Source organism: Gorilla gorilla, chromosome 22 (genome assembly GCF_029281585.2).
Source record: "Gorilla gorilla gorilla isolate KB3781 chromosome 22, NHGRI_mGorGor1-v2.1_pri, whole genome shotgun sequence".
NCBI lineage: Eukaryota > Metazoa > Chordata > Mammalia > Primates > Hominidae > Gorilla > Gorilla gorilla.
In genome coordinates, this window is record NC_073246.2 from 20,911,324 (window position 1) to 20,926,416 (window position 15,093).

Consider the following 15,093-nt stretch of genomic DNA (forward strand, 5'->3'; position numbering starts at 1 on the left):
AGTTGCAAGTGAATCCAGAAGTGTTCTCGGCAGATATGCGTGAGCAACTCTACGACTCACTCCTTGCTCATTTTAATCTGTACATGTCCTATACCAACCACACTCTGTTACTTCAGAGTAATTGCCACAATTTCTGTGAAAGCCATAAAATGAAAGCTTAGTGAAACCAGCTACAGTCTGTGTTGTTCTGGCTGATTCTGATGCCATAATAAATGTACATCATTCTCCCTCTCTACCTCCCATTCTATATTTCCCAGATCCTTGACTAGCAGTTCTGAACACCTTGCCTGTACCCAAGCCCTGCTTATAATGCTGGGACTGCAATTGCTCTTTGCTGCTATCATCAGGCATGGACACACTATGAAGCACTGAAGTGAGGGTCTCATATTCAGATCTACTGCTTCTTGCCCCTCAGTAGGTTGTGACAACTTAACTCTATGTAATAATTACTGCTGAGAACCTAGTAGCTCCTTTATTTGGTTTAATATTTTTGATATACATGAGGCCCAAAATTGCTAGATGGCAGTCATAGTTTTAGGATAAGAAATATTCTGATTTTATGGATGGTCATAGAGTCTTTTACCTACAATCCACCCCACAAAGGGACCATGACATTTAACCCTTCAGAGCTAAAATTGCAAGGTTAGGTGGCCTAAACTTCTCCAAAGGGTCAAGAATGATAATGAATGCTGTTAATCCTATTTTCACCCTTTCTTTCATTTTGCGTTTTAGCTATTGGGGACATGTGATGTATACTGCATTCCAGAGGACAGATTGGCAGCCCTACAAAGTGCCGTCTCCAGGCTGACATCCTAGCTAAAAAGTCATTCCACATTCTATCAATTAGGCCACTAACTTTTGGGTGATATGTAAAGATATAGATATAGATATAGAGATATTGGTTATAATGGTTGCACTTTTTATGCATCCAATGTCAAAATTATTAGCTACAAAAGGATCCTTTGGTCCAAAGGGAAGTTTTGCAGAATTCCAGCCACTCAGAAAGCCCTGGCAGAGGCATCGTGGGCAGAAGAGGCAAAACCACGTGCAATATACGTATGAATCACAAAAAGATGAGTTATTGCCTTCTCCAGGATGAAAGGGGTTTTAAGTAATTAACTAGACATCAAGTGGATGGTCTCTTCAAAGAATGGTACCATATTGAGAGTTGGGGCAGTCTCCAATACTGGATAGGTCAGATATTCAGCAGTGGGAATAATTTTATCAGTCTCAATGTAAGAAGAAGCACATGAGGGGATGCAATGCTAGTACAGTCATTCATAACCTCCAAACCAGCCACCAAGGGTTCACCGTAGGAGGATAGGGTGGCTGAGGACAAATGCTGGCTGGTGTACTTTTAATGCACCATTATTTCCATTTGGTTTTTGGTGGCTCTGTGCAGTAGTTACTCTTTGGTGGGTGGTGATAGGATACACCAAGATCCACGCGCTTTTGGTGACTTCCCCTAGTCCATTCTCATTCCACTTTCACAGACATTTTTGTTTTCAAACTTGCTCCTCTCAGGTACTTGGTTATTCAGCCATGTCATGGCCAGTACCCATTCATAACTCAGAAAAACAACTAGAAATTGATAGGTTGGGTCAAGGAAGATTCACGTGTATTTATGTTCTTAAGTTAGTAGAGAACAATGAGTAATTTTCTTTTTTGAATGTGGATAATAACTTGGAAACATCTACTTTTCCCCATTGGCTATTAAAGAGATATTTATTAGAATAGTTTAAGCCCAAAGCCTCACACTAGCAAACTACTAAGGTAAAATACATGAATTTACATAATACGTACTCTACAAATAATATTAACTCTAATTATTTTAAGAAAAAGCATATGAGAAAAGGATTGGGAAGCCCTGTTACACAAATATGAAATATGCATAATCTAAGCACAAAACATTGATTCCCATTAAATTAAAACAACTATCTAAACATATATGTAATTTCCATTTAGATAAAATGCACAGAACAGGCAAAACTATAAAGGCACAAAGTAGACTAGTGGTTGCCTAGGAATGGGGCTGCATGGAGTGGTGTGAGAAGTGGGGAGTGTAACAGGGAATCATTGCTAATGAATGCATGCAAGGTTTATTTTGGGAAACATTAGTTCATGTTAATGCTCATACAACTTTGTAAATATAGTAAGAACCATTGCATTTTATGCTTTAAATGGAGGGATTTTATACATGTAAATTATATCCCAAAAAGGCTGTTAAAAATGAAAGTAGAGTAACCAAATATGTGTCCCATAATATGAAAGGCTCAATTATTAAATACCTCCCTTTTTCACTGGAGGTGGGAAGGGGATAGAGCGTGACATATTGGGATATACCTGGTTTTCGTTGCTCCTGCTTATAATACTGAGAGGGCATTAGGGCCGGACCTGATATTTGATGGAAAGGCTAAGCATGTTCCATTAGGATGTTAACATAGGTTGTTAATTTTAGGAGATCAAGTGTTACACTTCTTGCTTTGTTAGATAAAATGAATCACAGCAAATTTTACAAACATAATTTGTCCATATTTTCATAATAAACTCTATGTAAACATCAGTTTTCTTGTTCCTTTAAGAACAAAATAATTCATATCAAACTGTCTTGAATAGGAAAGACAAATCAGTCACAAGTCCACAATATTAAAGCAAAAGTAAAGTGATGAATTTTCTGCTTAATTTTCAAGTTCAGGATCTTCAAAAGTTAGTTTCTAAAGGGTACAGCAATGCTGTTTGTGTCAAATAACTAGCTCATCAGCTGAATAGTCCACACCAACTTTCCAACAAAACACACCTATACTCAATTTGTGGCATCCAGTGTGAAATGATGTTAAATCTTTGCAGAAAGTTTTCTCTGATCTTTGTCAAAATCCAGATATGTTTATTCTCTTAATTAAAGTATCTAATTATATCCAAAAATATCAGACTTCATCATCTGATGGTAAATGCTTGTCATGAAATATCTTATTCTTTTCTTCATTATAAGTGGTTTCTTTTCTTTGTTTTATTTTGTTTTGCATATGCTTCTATGTCCAGTCAATATTAGTTTCTCTATTTTGTAATCCTTTCTAGTTTAGGACCATTGTCATGGTTGACAGCTTTGAGCTTAATGCATTTCAGTCTTTGCTTCTGCAACTGTTCCCGGAAAAGTCAGAGAACATCCAAGTATTGCCAAATCCTTTGTTCACTCTAAATTTATTTTTCACAGACATAATGTCACTGAAATCTGAGTTAGATAAATCAGCTTTCATGAATTACACTTTTATTAATCAATTACTCCAACCTGGCAATTGTTGCAGCAGAAACTTCAACAAGAAGAGCAACTCCCCGAATATTAAAAATGATATTTTTTGAGTTATTTTGGGCCCTTGATCAATACTACTTGGTCTGTAATTTTTTTCATTGAAAGGTAGATATTTTATATTATTTATAGTTTATGCCAAGTAACAACATATTTGTTATGCGTTTACTATTTTTCAGTGTCAGAAATAATTTCAAGAAAGAAGGATAAATTTTAGTAAAAAGTATGTATGTGCAAATATGTCACATAAAAGACATAAGAAAAATGCTACTTAGATGTAGAGGTAGATGTGTTAAATTCTAATAATTTTGGAGAAATCCAAGAACACTTTATAAAAGATACAGAATTGTATTATTTCTTCAACGTAAGCAGCATTCCAGCTGTAAGAACAATGATGAGCAAAAACATACAGGCAAAAATACTCAGAGAATGATGAATACAGCCAATAGCAAAACCATATCCTTCCTTTGTACTGGTAATCTGATTTCAGATTAAAAATATGCATGTTGAGCTCAGTTTGTAGAGTTGTTTAACCTCAGTTTGTAGGAATCCTCATGCAAGACTGCTCAAAACATAAAATCTTTGATTGAGAACACTCCTTCAGTCTGGCTGTCTTTTTCAGAGCCACGCTGCAATCTGAGGCTCTTCCTATTCAATCTTCCTCCTTTCTTTCTCTCCTTTTGAAGGTGACTGAAGGCTCACCACATCTGTTCCTGTTTCTTAACTCTTTCATCCTTCACACGTATTTACTGTAATAAACCTGCTACATGTCTAATTCAATCTTCATGATTGCTTCGAAGGGTGACCAAACTGACATAGCACGCCCCTAGTCTTCCTTTCCAATTTCCCTTAACACTGACCTTTTCCCAGTCGTCCCAGGCAACTGAATGCCTCTTTGTCTTGTTAACTGCTATTTCTTCTGCCTGAGATTTCATTTTTACATTCTAGTAGTTTTAGTCAAAGAATATTCATCTTGATTGTGATTTTTGTGATAACATAATTCAACAAGACATTCTCTCACCTTTTTACCAAAATATGTAAACCTCAGAAAGTTATCTATAAAAGTCTGTATTCCTTAATGGTACAAATTTAGAAATGGAAACTGTAAGTTATATCACTTTGGGCTTGAACATTTTTATATGAATCAGTATACATGACCTTTTGGGGATGAAGACTGTTATTAGTAATAACTAGCGTGTGAAAGGCATGGACTTAAAATATATTTATGTAAGTTCTTCCTCCCTCCCTCCCTCTCTTTTTTCCTTCCTTCCTCCCTCCCTCCTTCCTTCCTTTCCTTTCTCCCTCCCTTCCTTTCTCCCTCCTTCTCTCCCTCCCTTTCTCACTCCCTCCCTCCCCTCCTTCCTTCCTTTCTCAGTGGTATGGGAGAAAGAATAGAGAGTAGGAAGACCAGGAAAGACAAAGCCATGATGCCTAAGGGAGAGACTGGCCTGAGTAGGTTATTATTAGAGAGACCTATGCACAAACAAGGTATACCAATAATATGCACATCAGCAGGGTATTGATGAAGAAATCAAAAAGACAGAAGGAAAAATAATTATGAGATATTCATTATACTTTCTTATTTTCTAGAGATCTAACACTAACCTTAGAAACTTGATTTGGTCATGGCTGCCCATTCAACAAAAGGAATATTATTTCTACATAATACAACCTTCCTGAGCATATACTTTCAAAAGGCCTGAAGCATTCCTTCAGGCATTCTGGAAAGGGGTTTCTGAGGAAAGTGAAAGGAAAGACAAGGTTGCAATGTTAATATCTAGACTTTTTGAAGACATAGTATGGTAACTTCGGGGTGTGTGCGTGTGTGTGTGTGTGTGTGTGTGTGTGTGTGTGTGTAGTTTCTTTTCTACCAGAAACTCATTATAGAAGGCATATTGCAGGGCCGGGCACAGTGGCTCACGCCTGTAGTCCCAGCACTTTGGGAGGCTGAGGTGGGTGGATCACGAGGTCAGGAGATCGAGACCATCCTGCCTAACACGGTGAAACCTCGTCTCTACTAAAAATACAAAAAATTAGCCGGGCGTGGTGGCGGGCGCCTGTAGTCCCAGCTACTCCAGAGGCTGAGGCAGGAGAATGGCGTGAACCCGGAAGGCGGAGCTTGCAGTGAGCCGAGATCCCGCCACCGCACTCCAGCCTGGGCGACAGAGCAAGACTCCGTCTCAAAAATAAAAAGAATGCATATTGCATAACTTTATCACTTTAGGGATAGGGTAGCTAGATCATGATGTTTTAGCAATTTGCCGAAGGAAGGTTAGAATATTAGAAATCAATAAGTAGATAAAAACCGTATTTAATGTGCCATGAGAATACGACATGCTGCAGTATTATTTTGCAAAACAAAAATTTTGCTTCATATAATTTTTGAAATAAACATATATCATTAATATATTTAACTCTATATATACATACTTTTAAGAAATATACCTGCACACTTACACATTTTATATCATCTCCCAAGTTGGTAGTTGCCATGAGATGCTTGGAAAATCATGGTTTAATACTCAACACCATTGAAATGACGTTGTATCCCTGATAAATGGATGCATTAAGACTCTACCCAACAGGGTTGCATTTCCCACCTGCATTTTGACCAGTTTCCTTAATGGCCTTGCCAGCTGATACAAATTGCTTTTTGGAGGGAGCCCAGATGAGTGATAGCAAGTTTGAAGGTTTTGCTACATGTTACAGTAGATGGCTTTTAATGGTGAAAAAAAGTGGCAAATTCTGACATATTAGAAATGCCTCTTTATCTGGACAGTAGAGAACAGCACCTCTTCTTTTAAGTATCAGGGAAGGGGTGTTATTTAAAAAGAGATATGCTAAATAAAATACACTAATGAAAATGATGTGCCACTTTTTCTAGTATTTGTATTGTGACCTCTGTATAGGCTGTCCCCATTGTGATCACTTACACTTAATTAATCCAATATATTGTCTATTGTTTTCAACATAAAAACAGTATGTATTTCCAAAACAAGAGGTGTTTCAATCTCATAATTAGGCATGCAGAATATTGTCTTCAAATCACATGCATGAGGTCCAGGGAACAGCTGAAGATCACTGCTCCTCTTAGGTTTGTAAAGAAACATAATTTTGTGGTGTTCCAAAGTGACTTCATAATTTTGTCATGTAGTCTCCTATTTTGACTTGAAAATCTATTATAAATAAAGTGATAAAGTAAAAAAAAATCTGTAGCAGGAACAAGATAAAGCTAATTTGGCATTAACAACCAATTTTCATATTAATATAATTTGCTTTTATATTTATCATATCAAATATAATTAAGATGTTCCAGGTCTGCTTAACGTATGAATGACTTACTGAATAGATATAAATGCCAAATAAAGTGTTAGATGATTTTATTTTAATGTAGACTCACACGCATATACACCCACATGCGCACACACACGTACATAAACACACGATGTTAATTTATTTATCCTACATGACGCTGGAAATTATTCAGGCTTTTAAAATGTATTTACACAACAAATTTACATTGTTTTATCCAGATTCTATGTATATTATACATTTTTTGTCATGCACAGTCTGTTTTTTATTGCTCTATTTTTTGGCAGTATCAGAAAATAAATGCCATCTTTACACGTACATGTATTCATCATTCCTCACCCACTCCACCAACACACAATCCCAAGAGAACAAAAAAGATGTGAAAATGAAAGTAACAGAGTGTATTACATTCCTATGAGTAACTGAAATATCTTAAAAAATAAATTGGACAGCAAAATGAAAAATGTAGAAACAGACCTAATGTTTTAAAATACAACAATCAAATGTGTAAAGGTATGATTCACTTGGGAAACATCGCATGCAGTTTAAATAAAGTTTAACAAAACACTTGAGACAATAAATTGCTTTCTGTTCAAGGAAATTTACCTTTTACCAGCCTGGCATAATGTCATCTGGCAAAATGTACCCCATTGGTATTTCCTGGAATACTTCTTTCCCCTAGAGATTCTATCAGAGTATTCTATAGTCAAACATGCGTAGCAAACAGAACTATATAGAAACAAAAATACCCCCTTTAAGTCCAGACTATCACTACAGAGTATCAACACAGAGTTACAGTATAAAGTTAGAGTTATTCAAACCCCAATTGATCGATATATTCATTTCACTCACTTGATCTAAACAGATTGAAACTTTCACAGTAAAGATCCAATTTTACCTATCAATCATTGTGGCCTAGGCTGTGACCAAAATTATGGGTCCAGTAGCCATTTTCAATGTAGCTCAAACATTTGGTTTCTGTGAGTAAGATATAACACAGCTAGAAAATTATCAATTGCTTTTCATTGGTTTGATGCATGAGCAGGTAGGCAGTATCATAAAACTGTCTATTTCATGTGGTTAATATTTTTTGTTTCTGTAAACATTAATTCACACTTCTTTGGAAAGTTTTGCTAACAGAGAAAGAAACTAGTGAAACTACTGATGGTGTCATAACTTTTTTCTAGCACCTTTCGTTGGAACATAAATATGGGTTGACATTTCTTTCATTTCCACATAAACCTGTGAAGGTTATCAAAAAACCCGAAGATGATAGGTTTAAAATTACAGTGAGGATGGGTTAATTAGTTGGAACATCATCTTGATAGGAAATTCATGCCCACTCATTTGGAATTCATGTACAATTTTTGTTATGAAAGGAGGGAAAAAGTCAAAGCGCCATGGACGCCTGACAAACAACAGAGTCCTTCTCTACAAGGCTGACCTTTTTTAAAGTTTATACTTCCATCGTATGTGATGATTATAACAAGTGTTACTGTGTTCTGGCTTCTTTGTATTCAAGAATTGCAGTGGAACATTTAGATACATTGCTGGACATCTAAAAGAACTCAAATTTTCAATCAGATACAAATTTATATAAAATTGTACATTAGAGATCCTTAGACATAATTTTATTTTTATAAATATTAAGATTCAGAAAAAAGGAAGCTCAGAAATGGGGTGTAAAAAATTCTAAAGAGATGGTATAAATTATTATCTCAAACTCCAAATCAGCCTCCATGCCTTAGCAATAAATGCCTTCACTTTTCTCTCCTTCACATCAGGCTTCAATATTCTTTTCTAAGGAAAACTTGTTTTCAGTTATCCTTAGTCTCAACAGGGGTTGTAAATTGAAAGAGAGGTGCTAGGTTTTGAAGCACAGTTGCTTTTTTAGTCATGAAAGAAAAAGAAGAGAATTGCTAATAAAGATAAAATTTAAAGTAAAGATGATATGTTTTAAAATAAAGAGTATTCAAAATGAAAATTGGCATTGCCTGCATTTACATTTTATGCTATTTTTCTTTTGATATAAGAAAGCAAAAATTTTCAATTTTTTAAAATTTTTATGAAAATAACTCCCTGTCTAAACATTTTCACCTATATAAGCATGTGTAGCCCATTCTAATTCGAATACATATATATTTATTCAAATAAATATAAAATTATATATTATATATAGTTAAAATATTTTTATTATTATTCAGAAGCAATTTACAGAGCTTCTATTATGTCCAGGCATCATACAAGGTGTGTTGATATTAGGTGAATAAAATCAGACCTGGACCTTGCCTTTAAGTAGAGGAGAAAACATGTTACCTATTAACTATAACAGAGAGCAATATGGTTCCATGAGCATATGCAAGAAGAGGATATAATATAGTTGATTTCCTGAGGAAATGCGATTTGAGATGGAATCCAGAGGTTGCATAGTAATTAAACAACTCAAAGCAAATAAAATTGAAGAATCCCTATAAATATTATAAGCAAGATTAGTGCATGTGAAAATCTTTTAACGGGATGGTGTAAGACACAGTCAAATGTGAACAAAGTTCAGTATGGAAAGAGAGAAGCAGGTTGTAAAAGCAACTGTTAATTTCCAACCAAAACATGTCATTCTTCTTCACACACATTCTGTCATGTTTCACACACAGCAATTTCCTGTCTTATCTTACAATCATGTATGGCCACGTGACTGAACTTTAGCCAATGAAAAATGGATGGAATTTATATGTACTGATTCCAAGTGGGGTCTAGTAAACTTTCCTCTCGTGCTTCTCCAGACTGGTTGCCTTTCCACCAACTGGTTGGAGATGACCATAATGACTTTGAGCATTACGTATTGAGATAGGCAAAGTATCCATCTGCTTCTGTTACTAAGTGGCAACATGGAGTAGTATTTCTAAATCATTGGTGTGCGACAGAATCATCCACAAAATTAGTAAATCACAGATTATTAGGCTCTGCCCCAGAATTTCTTGTACATTAGGTCTAAGAAAGATCTGAGAATGTGTGTTCATAACAAGTTCCCAGATAATAATAATGCTGTTGGTCAATGAACCACAGTTTGAGAACCATTTGCGTATAGCAGAGTACTTCCTCTCTCCTAAGAAAAATCCTGAATATTATTGAGTGTATAAGAGAAACAATTTATCTCTTTTTTATTGTATATATTTGTCTTGCTTGTTAAAAAGGAAACGTTACCTGAATTATCAATATGGAACTTCATGTAATATAAAGTGGATAGTCTTCTTTGTAAAGATGCCTGTTCTCCAATCACTACCACTGCTTTACACAGTCAGCATGTGACTCAGTTCTGATTAATGTTAGGAAAGAGGGAATTTGTTGTGAATGATTAGAAACTTTTTTTAAATTGCACATCCACAGGGCAGGTATTGTGGAGGTGGTCGGTTTCTGCCTTGTCTGAAGCCAGTGCCTAGACCTCCTGCAGCCACTTTGTGATAATGAGAAAAGACAAAATGAGGGCAAAACCATGTCAATAAGTGTGACAAAGCTGCTCTTCAGAGGGGAAATCTTGCCCAGAATAATGGAATGGAGACCAGAGGCACTAACATTAGAAAGCAAAACAATTCAAGGGTTGTGCTAGATGGCAATATTTCAGTGCTTCTTATCCTATTAGTTAAAAACTGTATGCATTATTATATATACGTGTGTGTGTATGCATATATTTGTTACTTTTATATATACATACTTATATATGTGTTACTTTTAAGTTGTTTCTATAAATAAAATCAAGGCCGGGTGCGGTGGCTCAAACCTGTAATCCCAGCACTTTGGGAGGTGGAGGCAGGCGGATCATGAGGTCAACAGAATGAGACCATTCTGGCCAACACGGTGAAACCCCATCTCTAAGAAAAATACAAAAATTAGCCAGTGTGGTGGCACGCACCTGTAGTCCCAGCTACTTGGGAGGCTGAGGCAGGAGAATCGCTTGAACTCGGGAGGCAGAGGTTGCAGTGAGCAGAGATCACACCACTGCATTCCAGCCTGGATGACAGAGCGAGACTCTGTCTCAAAAAAAAAAAAAAAAATCAAATAGAACAAAGGAGATATATGCTGAAATAATGGACCATTATGTAGTTTATTCAGATGAGTACTCAATTTTTTCTTCCATGAGTAGTTACCTAAAATTTTTTCAGGGCTGCTAGAGCTGAGAAATTAATCACTCCAGCTCCAGCTGACTAAGAATAACTCATATTACTAATATCTTATAATAATTTAACTTATCTTGCAATATTTACTCTAAGGTATGTAACTTCAATTTTGCTACTATTTGAGGCATAAAATGCCATTACTTCTATTTCAAATCACTAATTTTATAGAGAGTTTCATGAATAATAGTAAAAACAAGTTATTCTTAATATATTAGAGAGTTGTAAGATTTGCATTATTGACAAGGAACTTAAATGAAAAATCTTGACTTGAGCTTTAAGAAATTATTCATCAGTTAAATCGGTTTTTCCAGAGTAAGTAACATAATTTATACAAACATGCTTGATACAAAGTACGTGGGCAAAGTCTAAAGGCATTTCTGAAAGGAAAAAATAAATAAAAGTAAAAGAAGATAAACTCGAGATAATTAAACTTCAGTGTTAACAAATCTAAAATTTTCAGTTATTCAATTTATTAATTATTAAGATCATGAATTACTAATTCTCTTTTTTCTTACAATAGATGGCATTTTCTTCCTTTTACCAAAAATCAACTCATTCATTTTTTTCTCTTAATCCCAGTCTTCCTCTTTCTCCGGAATTTGTAAATATTTCTTATTTCTACTAAGTGTTCAACCTCACTGTCTTACCTGTTTTTATCCTATAATCACTTAAAGTTCCTAGCTTTCCCATCCAAAAGAGAGAAAAGAAAAAATGCATCAACAACAATCTGAACAATTCGTTCACTCTCTCTTAGTACCTCATCTTTCTCTTCCTTTATATAGCCAGACTTACTTGAAAGTGAATATCAACATTAAAAAGGCAAATGACTACAACAGGCAACTTATTATGTCAACTGTGATGGTCCCCAAATTTCTATTTTACTTGTATACTTCTTATATAAGCTTAGTTTTGATTATTAATCGTGTATCAATATATTTTTCTTTCTTGAAGTCATAGTCTTCCTTCACCTTTCTTAATATTGGTGGAGCTTTTAATGTATCTTTAATTTGTCTGTTTTTGTTAGAGGCAGTGGGTGAAGGAATATTTTTACCTCTTAATTTTCCAATAAGGAAACAAGACCGTGAACAATATGCAAAATAGCAAGTGATATCCAACTCGGTGTCAAGGAGATTGCAAAGAACAGTTGGCACAGAAGCAAATTCTAGAGCAGTCCAACTCAAAATCACATTTGTGGACTTTGCTGACATAGGCACACTTTGTCAGTGGTGCTCACAGAAATAAGTATAGAAATCATGAATAGACTTTTATCTTATCTCTTTACTGATTGACAGTTTTAAAGAGCTCTATGTGATTATCTCATTGTGAACCAATATAAAAACCAGACCCCACTCAGAGAAACAATTTCCAAAGAACACTATCTATTGAACAGAGACAGCAGGTACTCATTTGTAGCCGTTCTTATTGTCTATGGTGTAATGTGAGATAATGCGTTATTGAATTATGAGATTTTTCAAGAAAAGCCAAGGAGCTGAAAATTTATATAAAATAATTTCACGTTTAATATTATTAACTAATGCCATTGAAATAAAAGACTCATCATAGCAGGTTAAATGCGTTCTATAGTGCCTTTCTGGTAAACAATCTTTCTCTCAATTTTCTCACCTCCTATTCCAGTATCAAAATATTCCAAATTGTATTGTGTTTTTACATTCTAAGATTGTTCTCACTAGCATCATCATTAATCTTCATGTGGCTAAATATAGTAAATATATTTTTAAATTTTCACCATATTCTATACCTTAGCAGAATAGGGCACCCTTAACCTGTAGTAACTACTTGAAGTATTTTTTTTCCCTCAGGTTTCCTTCCATGTCTCCAGGAGTTCCTTTTCAACTATATTTATTGGCTTTTTTTCTCCAAGTTTACTTTTAAATGTTGGAGTAAATCAACTCTCTTCCTTACATTAGAATCTCATCTAAGAAGTCTCATGTTTTCTTATGACTTAATTTACCATCTGATGCAGACAGGACACATATTTATATCAGAAGCCCAGATTGACATTTCTTGCATATCCTAAATACCTTTCATAAATATCATCTCCAATATATTTTATTAGTCATTAACTCTTACGTATGCCAACTCCTAGATACTGCTGATTTCAATCTAGCTTGATATACCTTTATCGTCCTTATCTAAAACAAGCTGTATTGTAAACACCCTTACTGATTACATTACCAGTAAGAAATCCAGTGAATGTATTGCCCACTTTTAATATATTATACACAGCACAGCCAGAATAGTTTGTTGAAAATACTCATGTGAATTAGGGAATTTGCTCTTAACATCGTTCAGTCTTCCCCCTTTCCCTTTAGAGAAACAGGAAGCACTAGCCTCCATTTCCTTACGTATTTCTCTTCAGACTTGTTTTGTGCCTTTTTCTCACTTGTCGTTTAAGATCCATCCAATGCTTGGCTTCTTTTATTTTCTCAAATGGATTTTTCGATTTCCTACCTCAGTCATTTTACTTTACCATTTTTTTTTTCTTGAAATGTTCTTTCCACTTCTTTAGTTAACTCCAGCTTTGTTTCCCCCCCAAGAATCTTTCCTTCTCACTCACTCTCATTTTCAAGACTTGTTGAAGTCCATGGCTTCTACATTCCAGTAGCTGCTTGGGTTTCCTCTCGATGACACTTGCATTCATTTATTCACATCTATTTTCCTCATTGCACTGTAATCTCCATGCAGGCAGCCATTGCACTGGTTTTCTCTTTCACAACTTGAATTTTCTCCTACATAGTGTATGTCACACATATATCTGTAAAATGCATGAATAGATGTTTCCAAATTTGGGTGGAGGTGAAGCTACCTTTCTTTTATTTTTATTTTCTTCTTTCTTTTCTTTTAGCTCTACAAAATAAACAATTACTGATTACACATTTAAACTATTTTCACATGTTCTAACATATTTAACCTATTAAATATTCTATTGATATTCTCATATGATTTTACAAACCATATAAAATTTACCCTTTATTTGTTTTATTTAGCTAGTTAAGATATACATATATCTTGTTTTTAAAAAATACTGAAAAAATTGCATATGTATTTTAATTTTACTCTAACTGATGTACTTATTCCATAAAGTTTGTCAAAAGTAACTTCTTATTACTGTATACCTATGTGTGTGTGTGTAAAAACAGATAGAATATAAAATTATTTTCAGAAAGTCAAGATTCTAGTATTGACTCCAGGTGAACATCATTGATAGTTCATTAAACTATGCCGCCTTTTGATTTCTGTCCATGTAAAATGGTAAATAGAAAAATGGAACAGTCACAGCTTAATTATTCAGTATTTCTAATGAACTAATAAAATAATGTGAAATTCCTTTGTTAATTTTAAAATGTTAGTCAAATTCATCCTACCATTAATTATTATTAAATTAAACTTGTAAAATGATTCCACATCTTTATTGTATATTAAACTCAGATGTAGCATTTAAATATATGAGAAAAAGAGTTACAGATTATTTGTTATACTTTTAACAATAAATGTAATATTCTAATCTTTGGAGTGATACAGATTTGGTTTTGAGGATTTTCTTTCATTTTTGCATATTTAGGCTGTTGTCTCCACTCAAAAATTCCTTACACAGTCTCACATATTTTCTCTTTAGACCAACCATCTAATTGCCATTTTTATTCTTTGCTTTATAATAGCTGTCATTGGATAATGGAAGAATCAATCAAACTTTTTTTCCTTCATGTCCCTGCAGCAACAGAACTTTATTATTTTTACTGCAGTGACACTGAGAAGCTTGAATCAATATTGACAAAACATCAAGTCTTTTTGAAAAACTTTCCTATGATAGCACTCAAAGCTTAACCATTTCACATCTTTTATAGCCATGGAAACTCAAAATTTATTTTTCTCACAAACACATACATCTTAATCCCTTGGAAAATCATTCTGCTGCATTTGAAATGCAGTTACCATAACTGACTTTCAAGGCGCAGAACTGGGATTCATCTCCATATCTGAGAATAGAATCAAGCCCTAAACAATCGGAACTTTATAATCAGGTTTTGAAGATTAATGCTTCTTTAGAAGGGGAAGCTGGTCTTGGAAGCAATCGGATTTTCTTCCTGCTATTGATAGAAAAGTTGAGTTTCTAGCTGAACTAGTAGAAAAATTTATTTGTTGATAAGTGGACACTTTAGCCCTGGAAACAATTTACACTTAACCCTTATTGTTCATTGATATTGATCACTTGAAAACGCTCTGAACCACATGCATAACAAAACCTCTTCCTATTGAACTACTATTAATATTATTCAATATGTT